General features: G+C 38.6%; 1 long non-coding RNA gene across 8 annotated transcripts in view; it reads left to right on the top strand.

Annotated features, from left to right (window-relative positions):
* The window catches only part of LOC150039216 (uncharacterized), a 37963-nt gene that overhangs the window by 1207 nt on the left and 22185 nt on the right, over positions 1–14571 (top strand). For 3 of the 8 annotated variants that reach the window (XR_016534470.1, XR_016534473.1, XR_016534475.1), the window contains exons 2-3: positions 1289–1379; positions 2565–2658. This is a non-coding gene — a long non-coding RNA (uncharacterized LOC150039216). Of the gene's footprint in view, positions 1–1288; positions 1380–2564; positions 2659–3580; positions 3750–10109; positions 10309–11791; positions 11927–14571 lie in introns of those variants that run through there. The other 5 variants (XR_016534472.1, XR_016534469.1, XR_016534471.1 and 2 more) reach the window with 4 other exon arrangements.

The following is a 14571-nucleotide window of genomic DNA, read 5'->3' as shown; positions in this document are numbered from 1 at the left end:
TCCGTATCTCCTTCTTGTTGTTCCTTCCTTCCATTTACTGTGCTTCTTCTTTTAGGACAAGGTCTGAGACAAGGAGAGCCTAGTTGGCCTTGAATTCCAGATCTTTCTGTCTCAGCCCTCTGGGAGCTGTTATTACACATAAGCTTCACCATAGCTGACATATTATTGTTTCCTACCATAGTATAGTTTTTCTGTTTTTTTAGATACACTGCAAAAACGTAACATTTCATGTAAAATTTGTTTCGTTCTGAGATACTTACATTTATTACATAAGCACTCTGCATTATTTTCTTGGTTTTTATTTTTTTCCTTGTTCCACTTAGTGAAGTTTGAACTCAGAGGCTTGTGCTTGCCAGGTAGTTTGGGGTTGATTTTATTTTAAACATTGAGCCATACCCCTTGTTAGCTTTGTGCTTGTGATTGTCTGAATAGGGCCTTCCTTTATCCCAGGCCATTCTGGACCTCTATCCCCCTATGTAAACTTCTCACAGAACTGGGATGACAGCATGAATCACCACGTCCAGCTTTTTATTGTTGAGATGAGGGATTGTGAGTACTTGGCTTAGTCTGGTCCTGGAAAATGCTATTAATTCCAGTCTCCTGAGTCGCTAGAATTAGAGGTGTGAGCCACTGTGCCTGGGCTACACCTTCTATGGACGTCTTTATTCAGATGCATTTATTTTTCTCAGGGAGATAGCTGGGATATAAGTGCTATCTCATAAAACATAAATGTAAATTTTATGAAAATGTCAGATTTTTTCCCCAACATTGTATCCAAAATAATGTAGAAGTGTTAAAATTGCTCTGTATCCTTGATGATCCCATGTGTTTTGGGCTTCTTAAATTTAATTTCTCAGGCTAAAAGTGTAGTGGTTTTGGCCTTTCATTTTAATTGTTGATGAGGTACATTTATTCTACACTTCCTCCGGGGCTTCATCAAAATTCAAGTCATATGAAGCCCTGTATATATAGTAATTATGAATATTACATGGAACTATTGGGTTAGTAGTTTGGTCATAAAATCTGAAACCAAAAAGTATGAAATATTCACAACTGGTCAATCCAGAGAACAGAATGCTTTCCTAGGTAGGAGCAGGGAATTAGTCTGTCCAAAAGATTGTAAATGATATAGTATTTGAATTAAGGATTACTCCTTGAGTAAAGAATGTAGTTTCATCATGTACATAGTGTGTATGAAGCCTTTGCCTTCAGGTCTCAGCGTCAGAGCCAAAAAGAAAAATAGCATTTTTATTCCAATAATACGTTTACATTGCCATTTTTTCCACAGGTGCAGATGGTGCACAACATGCCCTTGGCACCAGAGATGTAATCACACCATCTAATATATTTATGAACATTACTGGAACTATGATACTGAGGTAAAAAGCTCAGTCTAGTTGTTTTTTTTTCTGTGTTGATCTTTTGCTCAATGGCAAGACATATGTATAAAGATTTTCTTTGAGCTAGGCACCAGGGACTCATGCCTGAAATCCTAACTACTCAGGAAACTGAGATCTGAGGACCAGATTGAAGCCCGTAGTAGCAGCAAAGAATCAGAAGTGGAGCTATGACTCAAGTGGTAGAACATTAGCCTTGAATGAAAAACGGGAAAGGATAACATTTAGATCCTATTTTTAAGCACTAGTACTGTGTTAGAAAACAAAAGCAGGCAAGTTTGCATTTCAATGTAATCTGCTTTTTCGCCTTTCTTAAGTAAGCAGATTTAAAAACATAGAAAAGTGTTATTAGTGAAGAGACTAATTCTCAGCAGTGCTATTAATTGAAACAAAAGGAAAGATCATGAGAAAGAACATGTATAGGAATGTAGGGTTCTGTACTTTCTTCAGCAATAGATATTTGAATACCCTAAGTAAAAAGACTGTGATTAACTCAAGATACTTGAGACTAGTTTTAAAGACTCTGGGTTAGAAATATCAAGTATTTATTTTTTCTTTTAATTGTTACACAGCATTTCACAGAAAAATTCTGAAGCAATGAATAGTGATGAATATAAAGATAAAAACTAGTCATAGAAACTGTCACCATACAAAAAGTTTCAAAATTATCTCCTAGACTTCCATAACCGGTTAGATTGCTGATGTCTTTGAATATTAATATGTTCAGATAATTCCCCCTTGAATACAAGTACCTATGTGTAGATATGATTATACAATCTATCATCTGTAAGTCTGTCTTTTCTATCTGTCATTTATGTACTTCCTGGTATTAGCATTGGGGCTTGAACTCAGGACTTGTCCTCCTGTTTTGCTTTTATTCCCAATAAATTCCTGGTTGAACTATGCACCCTAGCTATCACTCTGTGTGTCAGGAAGTTGTGACTGGACATAGGTGTTTGGATTCCTGGTCAATGGCTCTACATCTTAAAAAGACATACTGGCCATACAAGTCGTGTATCAGCCCCTGTATTCATGATCTTTCATGTCATATACATGTTTCTCACATTTTCCTGTCCCATTCCTGCTAAGAGAGGAAGTTCAAGCATCTTGTCAGAATGTGATCCCCACATCTCCCACTGGCTCATTGTTCATCCCATTATTCTGCAGACTCCTTGCTTAGTTCTTTTGAAGAAGTGTGCTGCTCAGTCCTCTGAGGCTGAAGAGCTAAGGATACAAACTCCAGTGAAGGCACGAGGGCAAGGTAAGTAGTCCAATTTACTTCTAAAAAGTCATTTAACGGAAATTTTCTCAACAGATTTACTGTTATGTTAACTGGTCAATCAAAATGATAGCTAATAAAAGAAAGCTTAGAAGTAGATCCACAGAATAATTAAAGTAATACCCTGCATTTCCCTTTATCATTACAGGTCAAAAGTGACCTTGTGAATTGATCATTTTTTAAGTCATCAAGCTCTCTGAATAGGATCCACTCCTGCCCCTGGCCCTACTGTTTACTTTTTTTTTTGCCAGTGCTGGGCTTGAGCTCATGGCCTAAGCACCGTCCTTGGATTTTCTCAAGGCTAGAACTGTACCACTTGAGTCTCAGCACCATTTCTGGCTTTGATCTATGTATGTGTTACTGAGGAATCAAACCAGCTAGGCAAGGTAGGCAAGCACTTTACCACTATGCCAAACTCCTCGCCCCCCTACTGTTTCTTTTTATCCTGTTGCTTCAATTGCACCCAATAAATTAGCCACCAAAATGGTTCCATGCACTTATCTTGGGTAAGCTTCTGTATATATTCAAGTGATGAAGATCTTGGTCACTGAAGTAATTCCTGCTAGGCCCGGTAGCATGGCCTAGTGGTAGCCTTGTTGCCTCACTTGCATGATATCTTGGGTTCGATTCCTCAGGACCCCATGCACAAAAAAGGCTGGAAGTACTGCTGTGGCTCAAGTGGTATTGTTCTAGCCTTGAGAAAGCCAATGGTCAGAGTTCAGGCCCTGAATTCAAGTCCCAGGACTGGCAAAAAAAAAAAAAGAATTTAGCTCTTGGTTACTTTGAGTACTTGAGGATTTGCACTTTTGCTTCTTTAAGGATCAAATTTTCTTTTGCTCTGAATACCATGATTTATCTGATTTTAGTAGGTGAGACTGATAAAAGATAATGGTTTTCTCGGCAGGACATGACTCAGTCTAATGCAGCAGAAGGGCAAGACATGTGTGAGAGAACATAACCTTTTGTGTGTTCATTATTTACATTGTATCTTCTCCTATAAGGGGTCTTTGTATTTTCAATAATACAGCCAAAGGAATTTATCTCGCAGGTTACTCTAAACAATCAGTGGGACAAAGCATTAAGTGCTCTATAATTCATTTCATAAGTATGAATATTGGGACACTCCTTAGAAATGTCAATATCTTATATTCAATATGATACTTAGAGTTATACTCAAAATGGATGATTATGATTTATGCTTCTGATAATAAATATGCCTCATGTAGCTGGGCACGGTGTCTCATGCCTATAATCCTACCTAGTCAGGAGGCTGAGATCTGAGGATCAAGGTTCAAAGCCAGCCCTGGCCCTAATGTCCATAAGACACTTATCTCCAATTAACCACCAGACAACTGGAAGTGGTGTTGTGGTTCAAGGGGTAGGGCAGTAGCCTTGAGCTGAGGAGCTCAAGGAAACACCCAGGCCCAGAATTCAGGTCCTATAACCAACAAAAATAAAAAAAATAAATAAATATGGCTCATGTGATGAAAGTTTAAATCCCAATCGAAGACTAAGCATTCTGAATTATGAATCCTATTTTGTTACTCTTAGCTTCTTTTTGAAGAGAGAGAATTCTCAGAGGCTTCAAATTCATAATTTCATATTAAAATCATTAGTGCCAAAGATTTTGGCAGAAATATATCGTGTGCTGTGCTGTGAACTTCAGTATGTGGATTGAGCGAGTGAAGAATCTGACATAATCTAACTAGTTGTGTCTGAGAGGTGTTTGAGAAGGTGTTTAATATCATAAAAAAACAGAATATTTCATTTTAATGAATTGGATCAGAAAATAAAATCAAATGTTTATTGGCTAATTTAAATATAGCTCAGCATAGATTCACATTGAATACACAAATAAAAGAACCAATATGCACGATAACCAAATGGAAGAAAGCCAGGAACCCATATATACAATAGGAACTTAGAATCATGGCTTCATGCCATGTTAAAATTGTGTTATATATTCAAAACTGAATCAGTTTCCCTTTCTGAATATTAACCTACGGAGACACCATCGGTGAACAAACTACGCATGTTTGCATTGTATTGACATGATGGACAAGGTATCTGTCGGCAAAGAATTTTAGCTCTAGCACCCCTTCCAATGAAGATGTTGAGAAAGATTTAAATTTCCTTTGTTCCTGAGATGGAAGCCAGAAGGAGGAAAAGTCCCTATTCAGACAACGGATTTCCTAATGAGACCTTGATCCTCCATGGAAAGAAAGCTGAGAGACAAGTGAATCTCTAGGAGGATCATTGTCCAGGGAGACGAGCAGAGCATGCCTAGGTTCATCATTTTACCCTGACAGTCAGGGGTTGAGCAGTTGTCAGCTAGAAAGATACCCATTATCCTGGGGTTTATGTTGTAATCAACTGGAAAGAAATTTTGCCAAAAGCCCAAGACTCATTTTTCACACTTAAGAAATAACTGTTCTTATGCCAGACTCAAAGGAACATAGGCTCAATGGTTTTGCTCATTTGTCATTATCAGCAGAAACCTTGGGCTCCCCTAGCAGAGATTTACAACAGAACAAACCGAGATCCATAAGGCCATATAGTATGATACTAAATGAAAGGACCTCCTGGATATAGAAACAAAAGCCATATAATGAGTGATTGATATCCTTAACGTGCTATGTTATCTCTCATCTCTTTTGCTGTTCCAGGCTTATCTCATAGTGTTACAGTTTTTCACCTTGATGTCTGATATATTGTACATATGCTTATTTGGTTATTTGAAATAGAGTAGGGAAGGGGGAAAACAAGATGAGGGGTGGGGTGGGGGGGAGGGAAATGGGAACCAAGACATGAGAAAGGGTATCAATGTTTGTGAAGTAATGCACCTTCTATCTGGTGAATATAATGTAACATTTCTAATAATTACAATAAAAATATATGAAAAAAAAGAAATAGCTCTTCTTACCAGATACTTCTCCTTTAGGTAATCAAGAGCCTGGGATTTGGTAGGTCCATGTTCAAAGCCAACCCATCACGAAAGTCTGGGAGACTCCCTGTTCACAATAAGTAGCATTAAGGAGGCAGGCAGTGTGCCTTATGAGATGAGGTCGAAGCCAGACATGGAGTAGAAAGTTGAGCAAGAGATAAGAGAAGCCCTAAGTTTAAAAGTTGACATGGTCAGAATCTGAAATCGAGAGAGAGAAAGAGAGAGAGAGAGAGAGAGAGAGAGAGAGAGAGAGAGAGAGAGAGACAGAGAGAGACAGAGAGAGACAGAGAGAGACAGAGAGAGAGAGAGAGAGAGAGAGAGAGAGAGAGAGAGAGAGAGAGAGAGAGAGAGAGAGGGAGAGAGAGAGAGACAGCGAGCACACAAGCAGCAAGTAATTGTCCTTTTAATTTCTTTAAGCTTATTATACCTTTTTTCTTCCTAAGGGAAAGTTTACATTGTGGTAAAACTTTCCGTATTCAAAATTAACACACTGACTAAAATTCCATTAAGTTTTCTTGTCAGTGAAAGCTTTTTCTTAATGCATAGATCAATATGCTCTTGTGTCCTTGTGCATCCAGGAAAATACGATTTCTTTTTCTATTGCTGTTGATCCTAGGCCTTTAATTGAGGGCCTGGGCACTGAGATGTTTTTCTTTTTTTTCTTCTTTCTTTTTTTCTGTGCCAGTTCCAAGGCTTGTACTCATACCTGGGGCCCCGAACTCAGGCCCCAGGACTAGCAAAATACAAAAAAAGCAAGAAAGAAAGAGGCATTGTTCTTGCGTTTTCACAGGCTAGTTCTCTACCACTTAAGGCACAGCACCACTTTCAGCTTTTTCTATGTATGTGAAACCTAGGAATTGAACCCAGGGTTTCGTGCATGCTGGGCAAACACTCTACCACTAGGCCATGCTTCCGGCCCACTGAGGTGTTTTTGCTCTTGGTTACCACTCACCCATTTGAGCCACAGCTCCACTACTGAATATTTGAAGGTTTATTAGAGATAAGACTGTTAGACTTTGATTCCTAAGCAGATTTCAAATATGGATTCTGAGATCTCAGCCTCCTGAGAAATTAAGATTACACATGCGGGCCAGTAGAGCCGAGCTGACCATTACTTTTTTTTTTTACTTAATTCAGTATTACGATCTTTCTTATGATACAAATATCATCTTTTGATACATAAGCAAATTCTCTCCTGGAAAGTGTTTCTGTATTCTATTACTATCCTAGTGAAAATATTAGTACTTTAAAAAATATGTATTTGATACCCCATCCTCCAAAGCTTATGGGATATGCAAGGTTGCTTTCTGTGTTATTGAGTTAATTGCTTGCTGAAATATTCTCACCAGCCATACTTCTGTATATCTGTAAGGTTTTTCTATAGTCACATGCTTGAGTGACATGAACAATGACCTGACAACAACCATGGCCGCAACAACAGTGCCTTCACACGAAAATCACAAGAAAAGAGCTCAGTGATAAAGACACTGAAAACAACAAAGTTAATTTTTTATGAATTCAAACATTTTTACTTAATTAATTTTGAATACTAATTAAGGAATTGTAGCCATGAATTATAGCTGAAATACGATCTTTACATCTTTATCTTATGCATTTGCTTTTTAATTTTTCCTCTAACCTTTAAGAAGAAGAAAGAACTCCAGGTCTGGTAATGAATAATTATCTCATTTGTATATTTGATGTATGGGATTGAATGTATTTTCTGAAATACATATACATTTTCAAATACTGTTATTTAATGTATAGATCACGCACCAAATAAATGGAGCAGATGATTCTAATGTCTTCTCTCAGTTGTCTGAATTGGTCTCAGAAGAGTCTGCCTTGCCTCATTATGAGCATTTCACCATGTAAAATACCACTGAATACCTCTAAGGTTTTTTGTCTTCCCTCAGTCCTAGGGCTTGAACTGAGACTCAAGCTGTGTCCCTGAGCCTTCTTTGCTCAAAGATAGGGATCTACCCCTTGAGGCACAGCCCATAGCTGTCTTTCTCTGAGTATTTTACAGGAGATGAGAGTCTTATGGACTTTCCTGCAGCAGCACCCTTGTCCTCTGTGCTCTACCATTCTCACTGAGGGTCATACCGCTTCCACCTACAATACTACAAGAACCATAGGTGACTTTCACATTCACGACAACTCCAGAGGCCATGGTCAGTTTTGTAAATGCTAATCCCATATTTAGTTCACACCAGGTCTTTTCAAGCAATGGTTCTCATGGCCACAACGTTATAGCTCTCACTTCTCTAGATTTCTCAAATATCTTCTCATATCCTCAAAGGGGGATTCTTGTAGCAGAGCTTTCAGTATTCTCAAGGTTTTTTAGGTGTTACTGATGCATGATGAACTATAAATGGCATAAAATTTACAATTTAGTGCTTTCACCTATGTATTCTGTGTATGTTGAATCATGGCTGATAAAGGAGTGAACACACATCAGTCACAAAAGTCTCTTCCTGCTCATTTATGTGGCTTTCTTGTGAACTTTCCAAAAGCCAGGCATGGTAACCCATATTTGTAATCTCAGTGTCTGTGGCTAAGACCAGATTTGAAGTTCCAGACCAGCTGGGACTACATAGTGGGAACCAGTGTCAAAAATTAGCAGGCATGGGCAGGAGTGGAAGAAAGGAAAAATATAAGGAAGGGAAGTTCCAAAAGCTTTGTAACTTCTCATTGCCTTTAGCCATTAATTGAAGCTTCCTTTCTGTTTTCACAAGCACACTGTAGTGTAGGATTTGTTGTGAGTTTTAGCATTCTAGTTTGTCCATACCTTGAATGCACATTGGTGTCCTTTTACTATATCACTGAAGACTGCTGATGTTTGCTGTCCTGGAAGGGGTGATTTGTGATTGTGTATTTTCTTTGTTGAACTGCCTTTCCATACTTTGCATCTACAAGAGTTCAGATTACCATAAGTCTAATAACTTTCTTTTTGGAGTAGATACTTTCTGGCATTAATATTATCAGTGTGTGTGTGTGTGTGTGTGTGTGTGTGTGTGTGTGTGTGTATAGATGTGTGTAGTAAGGCTTGAAATCCAATACACAAATCTTGCTTGTTTTTTACTTATGGCCGGCTCTGTTCCACTTGAGCCTCCACTTTTTGGGTTTTGGATGGTCCATTGAAGATAAATGTCTCCTATATTTACCTGCCCGTGATAGCTATGAACCAACATCCTCTGAGCCTCCTGAGTAAACAAGATTATAAGAGATCAACTACTGACATCCATATCTATTGGCATGTGACTTTGATCTTTATTCACTTATAAGAAATGTCAGAGGAAATCAAATGACTTATCATTAGGATTACTCTGATAAAACACTGATGTTTAACACATGGGTTAACATTCGCTATGCTCATCAACCTTCTGTATGACTTCAATCTTTTATATCTGTAATGTGCAATTAGATTTCTTGAGCCCTGTTTTTGGCAATAATTAGGTCACTTACAAAAAAGTTGGTTCTTCCTCTCTTGGTTTTATAAATTGTAGGATATTTCAGGACAGGATTTGTTGAGGGTTAATTTTGCCCTGCTGAAGCAAGGCATTTCTGATGTCCTCTGTTCTGTAAAGACATCACTTCCTGGCAGTGTGTGAACAATAGGTAGTTTCCTGTCATCTCTTCATGTGTTTTATTCCTCAGTGTCAGGCCCCTTTCTGAACACACGTGATCCACTGCTCTGTCACATATGCAAGGGGGTCCTGTGTAGCTCTCCTGGATTCCCCTCATACCTCTCTGTACTCTCCAGTGTGCTGTCATGTGACAGTCAAGCTCCTAGCTTCCTTCAGCCTGTTTTCCTCACCATTGCATCTTGGGAACTTGGAGTATGCACCACCTAGCTTTCTTCTTTTTGTGCCTTGGTCTGTACCCCTCTCACAGAAGGCCCTAGGCACTGGGAACATTTTCTTTACTGTCTCTCAAGGACACCCGTCTTTAATAGTTTAGCAGTGCATTCACTGACTTCATTCTCTCAAATATGTTGTCTTCAAAGTGCTTTAGTGTGGTTTGCTTGAATCTTTTTGGATTGGCTTCATACAGAAACAAAGCTCAGTTCAGCTTACTGCACCTTAGGTAGAAACAGACTGCCATGAAGCATCAGTAAATATTGTAGATTGATTGGATAAATATCAGCTCACAGTCTCTCTTCCTGTTTCCTTTTTTAGAAAAGCTAGTTTCTTCTAGAAATTACTTCTGTGCTTAGTGAAGGTCAATTCCTAGTGCAAGGAGAAAATGCATCTTATTCCAACATCTAGTAAAATGACAGTGATCATTTTACTGCCTTTCCACTGCCCTAGGCTCTAAGCTAACCCAGAACAGGGATGTAACTCATTTACCTGCAAAGCTTCATGCAGTGGTTTCATGGGATAGAGTCTCTTTATGCACTTGGACAGAGAGTGAATGAGAAAATGTGGATACATGTGTTCCTTTATGGTTAAAAAACTGAGATAGCTTTTTTCCTGTTTTATTTCAGGTTGTCTGTTTCACCCAGAATGCACTTCATTCATGTAATGATTTTCACAACTTTAAAAAAAGACAGTGTAAAGTACATATGAGAATATGTTTGGAAAATATGTTGAGATGCGGATAAAAAGAGCACTAAAATAGCAAAGAATGTGTTATCACGGTTACAATGTGAAGAAGAGCAGGAAGGAGAATTTTGTCATTTTGAGGTATATGCCAGTCTGTATGGAAATTCTTCAACAGCATTTAGATATATACATACAACTTCATAGCTTTGACTCCCCTCTCCATTGCTTAAAGGTGTGTTTTTGTTGTGTGGACAGTTTGGGACAAGTTATTTTACCAATGATACATGTAATAATTAAAGGCAAATTTCTTAACTCACAATTATAATGACTTCCTAAAACTAGAATATCCTGAGATCTCATTGTAAGGCAAAATTTTTGAATATACTATTTGTTGATGCTGCTAGAAATATTTTGTATGTGATCATTTTATATGTTCCTATTCACTTACTTTCAATAACTATTTCTATGTATAGGATTGTAAAATTTAACATGAGTAGTTAACAAAGTTTTTGATCAGTTCCTCCAAAATACTGATAAAAAGTTTCTGTTCGTTCACAATTCCTCAGCATTCAGCCATGTTGTCATACTTTTCCATTATTGCTGACAGTAAATGCATGCAAAGGCATTTTTCATTTATTCTTTTGTCCTGGTCCTCAGAAATTCAAGTTCCAAACTACATAAATTTTAATGGCATTGTAAAAGTACATTGTGTATCAGTGTTGCATCACTTGGATACACTCACCACTGTAGGCCATCTGGACTGTTCCCATAACTGGGCTATTATGAATATTACAGAAATGAACATAGAGGCACAACTGTATTTACAGTGTCCTGGCTTGTGTTTTTCTGCATAGATGCCCTGGAATGATATGGCTAGGTCACAGTTAAGGGATTTTTGAGGAACCTCTAGACTGCTGTCCAAAGTGGTTGTATTAGTTTACAGTGAAATAGGATTCCTTTTCCCTCAAATCCCCACCAGCATTTGTTGTTCTAATTCCTAATGTTGGGCAGTGTAACTGGAATAAGATGAAATCTCGGGGACATTTTGATTTGCATTTCCTTTATGGCTAGGGATGTTGGATTGCACATCTCGGTTTCTTTGGCATTCTTACCTCTTACTCTGAGAAGTGTCTGCTCACTGTTTCTCATTCATTCACCTAACATGGAAAAGAAAGGAATGGTACAGACAACAGCTGCACTGATGTGACTTTGAAAATAGCTCCTTGGTCTCTACATATCTTTATACACATGTGTATTTATATGCAGATATCTAGCCTTTGATGGAAGACTTCACAAGTATGGTTCATTTTTGTTTGCTTTAGTCATGGGCCTTGAACTCATGGCCTGGGCTTTGTGGCAGTTCATCAGCTCAAGGATAGTACTCTATTGCTTTGAACCTCAGCATCAGTTTAAGTTTTCTGATGGTTTACTGGAGAAAAGAGTCTCTCAGATTGACGCAAGGTCAAATAGCTCTTCCTTATCTAAAATCTCTGTCATAGCCTGGGACTTATTGTGAGTGGCATACACAGACTGAGATCATCTGACTAAGCATTGTGGTTGCAAGTACTTGACCTCACAACGGAAAATGTCTTTGACTTTGTCTACTGTTTCTGTTTCATTTCAGAATTGAACATAATTGCATCCCTGAGCAAGATATGGACAGGCTTTCAAGTATACTATGTATTGTTATACTCCAGAATGGCTTAACAGTCAGATGACAAGTACATGGATATGCCAGGTGTTTGGCTAGGAAGTTCAAGTATGATAATATTTGTTAGTATATTGTCATCATTTTCAACATTGCAAGTACACAAAATGTTAATTTGGACAATATCAGAGAAATCATACTTTTTATCTACAGTGATAGGTATTGAAAGCATGGCCTTGTGCATGATAGGCATGTGGTTTGCCAGTTGAGCGACATCTCCAGCTTAGGTTTTCCCTCTGCCACTTCTCTCCGGTGGTGAGATATGAACTCAGAGCCTTGAACTTTCCAATTTAGTTTCAAAACCAAACACGAGGACATAGTGATACCAATACTCTGTCTTGTATACTGGTATTGTCTCAATATTCTAAAGCATTCAGACGACAAGGACATGAACTCAGCAGGTGCTTCGGTCCAGACAGGCACTGAGGATATTACTCCGTTGAGACCTGTATCTCCCAATGCTGTCATGTAAATTGTTAGTGCTGAGGCTCTTACTTGCTGATTATTTGTTCTTGTACTTTAGAAAATGCGTACAACCCCTTTGAATTGGGTTTCATACACAGGTGGTTTGATGAGGATTTTTTTAAGAGTTCTAGTTCTCTGCTCAGTAGAAGAAGAATCCATCTCCTCACTGGTGTCTCAGTCATTCCCCCAACTTGTCAAAGGGCAGAATGGCACACACAAAGGCTGCACTGCTGTGACCTTCAAACTAGTTCCTCACAAACTTGGTGCTTGTACTCTGTACATCTTTATACACCTTCTATCTATATTCGGGTGTCTGAACTTTTTTGGCTGACCCCTCTGGATGTATATGTACTCTGCTCCTTATTATCAGCACTGAATTGTTAGATTCTACACAGTCAAATACTATGTGAATTTCTACACATACTTGTCCTCCCCAAATACCTATAATTCACCAAAAACTAAGTCTACTAGGCTGTATTTCCTGCCTTTTCCTAGAAATGAGGTTTCTTGTTCTATTGAACTGTTCACCTTTGCTAAACAAAGCTTTTATGGAAGGAAGACCAAGAGTTCATGCCTTATGAATATACACCAGTCTTTCCTGTGGTTTTTTGTGGCTTATTTTCCAGTTCACTTGCTATGTGGGATACAAAGCTCATTTATCATCTACATCTCTGCTTCCATGGTGCTTCTGTTCCTCCTGTTGGCACCACTGTGGGCTATCTGTCCAGCCTATCTGATTGATAAAGGATCTGCAGGATTCCCATCCAATCTGCTGGTGGGCCTATCAGTATAACAGAGGTGTGGGGTACAGAAAACTGATTCATGCTCCATTAGCTACTCTGTATGTGAAGTCCGCTTCCATTCCCACCAGTAAGTGCTGCATACATGCACTCTGGCCATCTGCATTTGACCTTGTAGCTCCTCCTACTTGACTTCCAAAGAGAAGAGGAGCAATTGTCTTTCCACATAGTCTACTTTTGCTTATTTTCAAAACTCAATATACTGTTACTGATAGCCTGTCATGTGTACTGTCTATGGTTACAATACTCCAGAAATTGTTTAACACTCAGGTGAAAACTACATGCACTCACTTGGCATTGATAGCTGGCCATGAATGGCCAACTTACCCTTTTGGTCATCAATACCTTCACTGTGAAGGCATATAAGTCTAACACAGGTCATTAGTCCTCTGCGTTCAGGAAAAAAAATCCTATTTTCTATATACAGTGCTGGGTTTTGAAACCCTGGCCTCTCTATGTTAGTCCACAATCTTCTATTTGAGCTACATCTCCACCTCTTCTATCCCTGCCACGCCTCTCTGCAGTATTGAGGTTTGACTTCAGAGGCCTCTATTAGATGAAGCTCCATAGGAGTGAGTTGAACTTTTGGCGTGAACCACTGTGCCCTCAGCATGGCCAGGAATGGATTGATGAGGGAATGGCTCAACTTGATGATAATATTTACTGGGAGGTGTGGGGCCAGATGGTGCAAATTGGAAGGCATAAGAATGTCTTTGAAAGGCCATTTCCAATTCACCAACATAATGCTGGATGGGAAATGAATAGTTCAAGACTTCAAACATCAGCAAGAAATAGAGACTCCTGGAGCATAATGCCATAAAAGCAATGTGCATGCATGCACACACACACGCACACAACACTCACCCACTATAATTTCTTTGAGAATGGGATTTCACTAGAATACCCAGTCACAAAAGTATAATCAACGATTTTTCTTGACATAGCTCTTGTTCACATAATTGTCCTCATTATTCATATGATAGAATGAAAGTATACATAGTCAAGTACCATGTAAATTCATTTGAATTGATTTTGCACTCCCATTTACTTCAGTTTATCTAAGCACCATTTTATATAGTGTGTATGGAAAAGGATATTTCCTGGGTTTTTTCATAGACATGAGACTCTACAAAAGCAAAGTTTTATGCTGCAGTGATGAATATTTCTATCCTGGTTAACCAAACCATTGTTTCATGTCCTCTTGTTTAAATCATTTTAAAGCTAATATACTTCGTAGGAACTTATGCCCTTGCTCTACCTCTAAAATTCTGCTTGCATGTTCCCTCTTCTCACTCCTTGCTGTGCTAATGCTTCCTGTCTGACCTGCCTATCTGTTACAGAAAAGGAACTGTAGGTCAGAAGCAGAACTCTCATTGAATGGGGCAGTCAGAGTAGGAGAATGCTTTGGTATTAAGTGTTGATCCTGGGTTT

This window comes from Megascapheus bottae, unplaced genomic scaffold (assembly GCF_031878675.1).
Source record: "Megascapheus bottae isolate mThoBot1 unplaced genomic scaffold, mThoBot2.hap1 HAP1_SCAFFOLD_77, whole genome shotgun sequence".
In the NCBI taxonomy this organism is placed as follows: Eukaryota; Metazoa; Chordata; class Mammalia; order Rodentia; family Geomyidae; genus Megascapheus; species Megascapheus bottae.
This window is presented reverse-complemented; position numbering and strand designations above follow the sequence as displayed.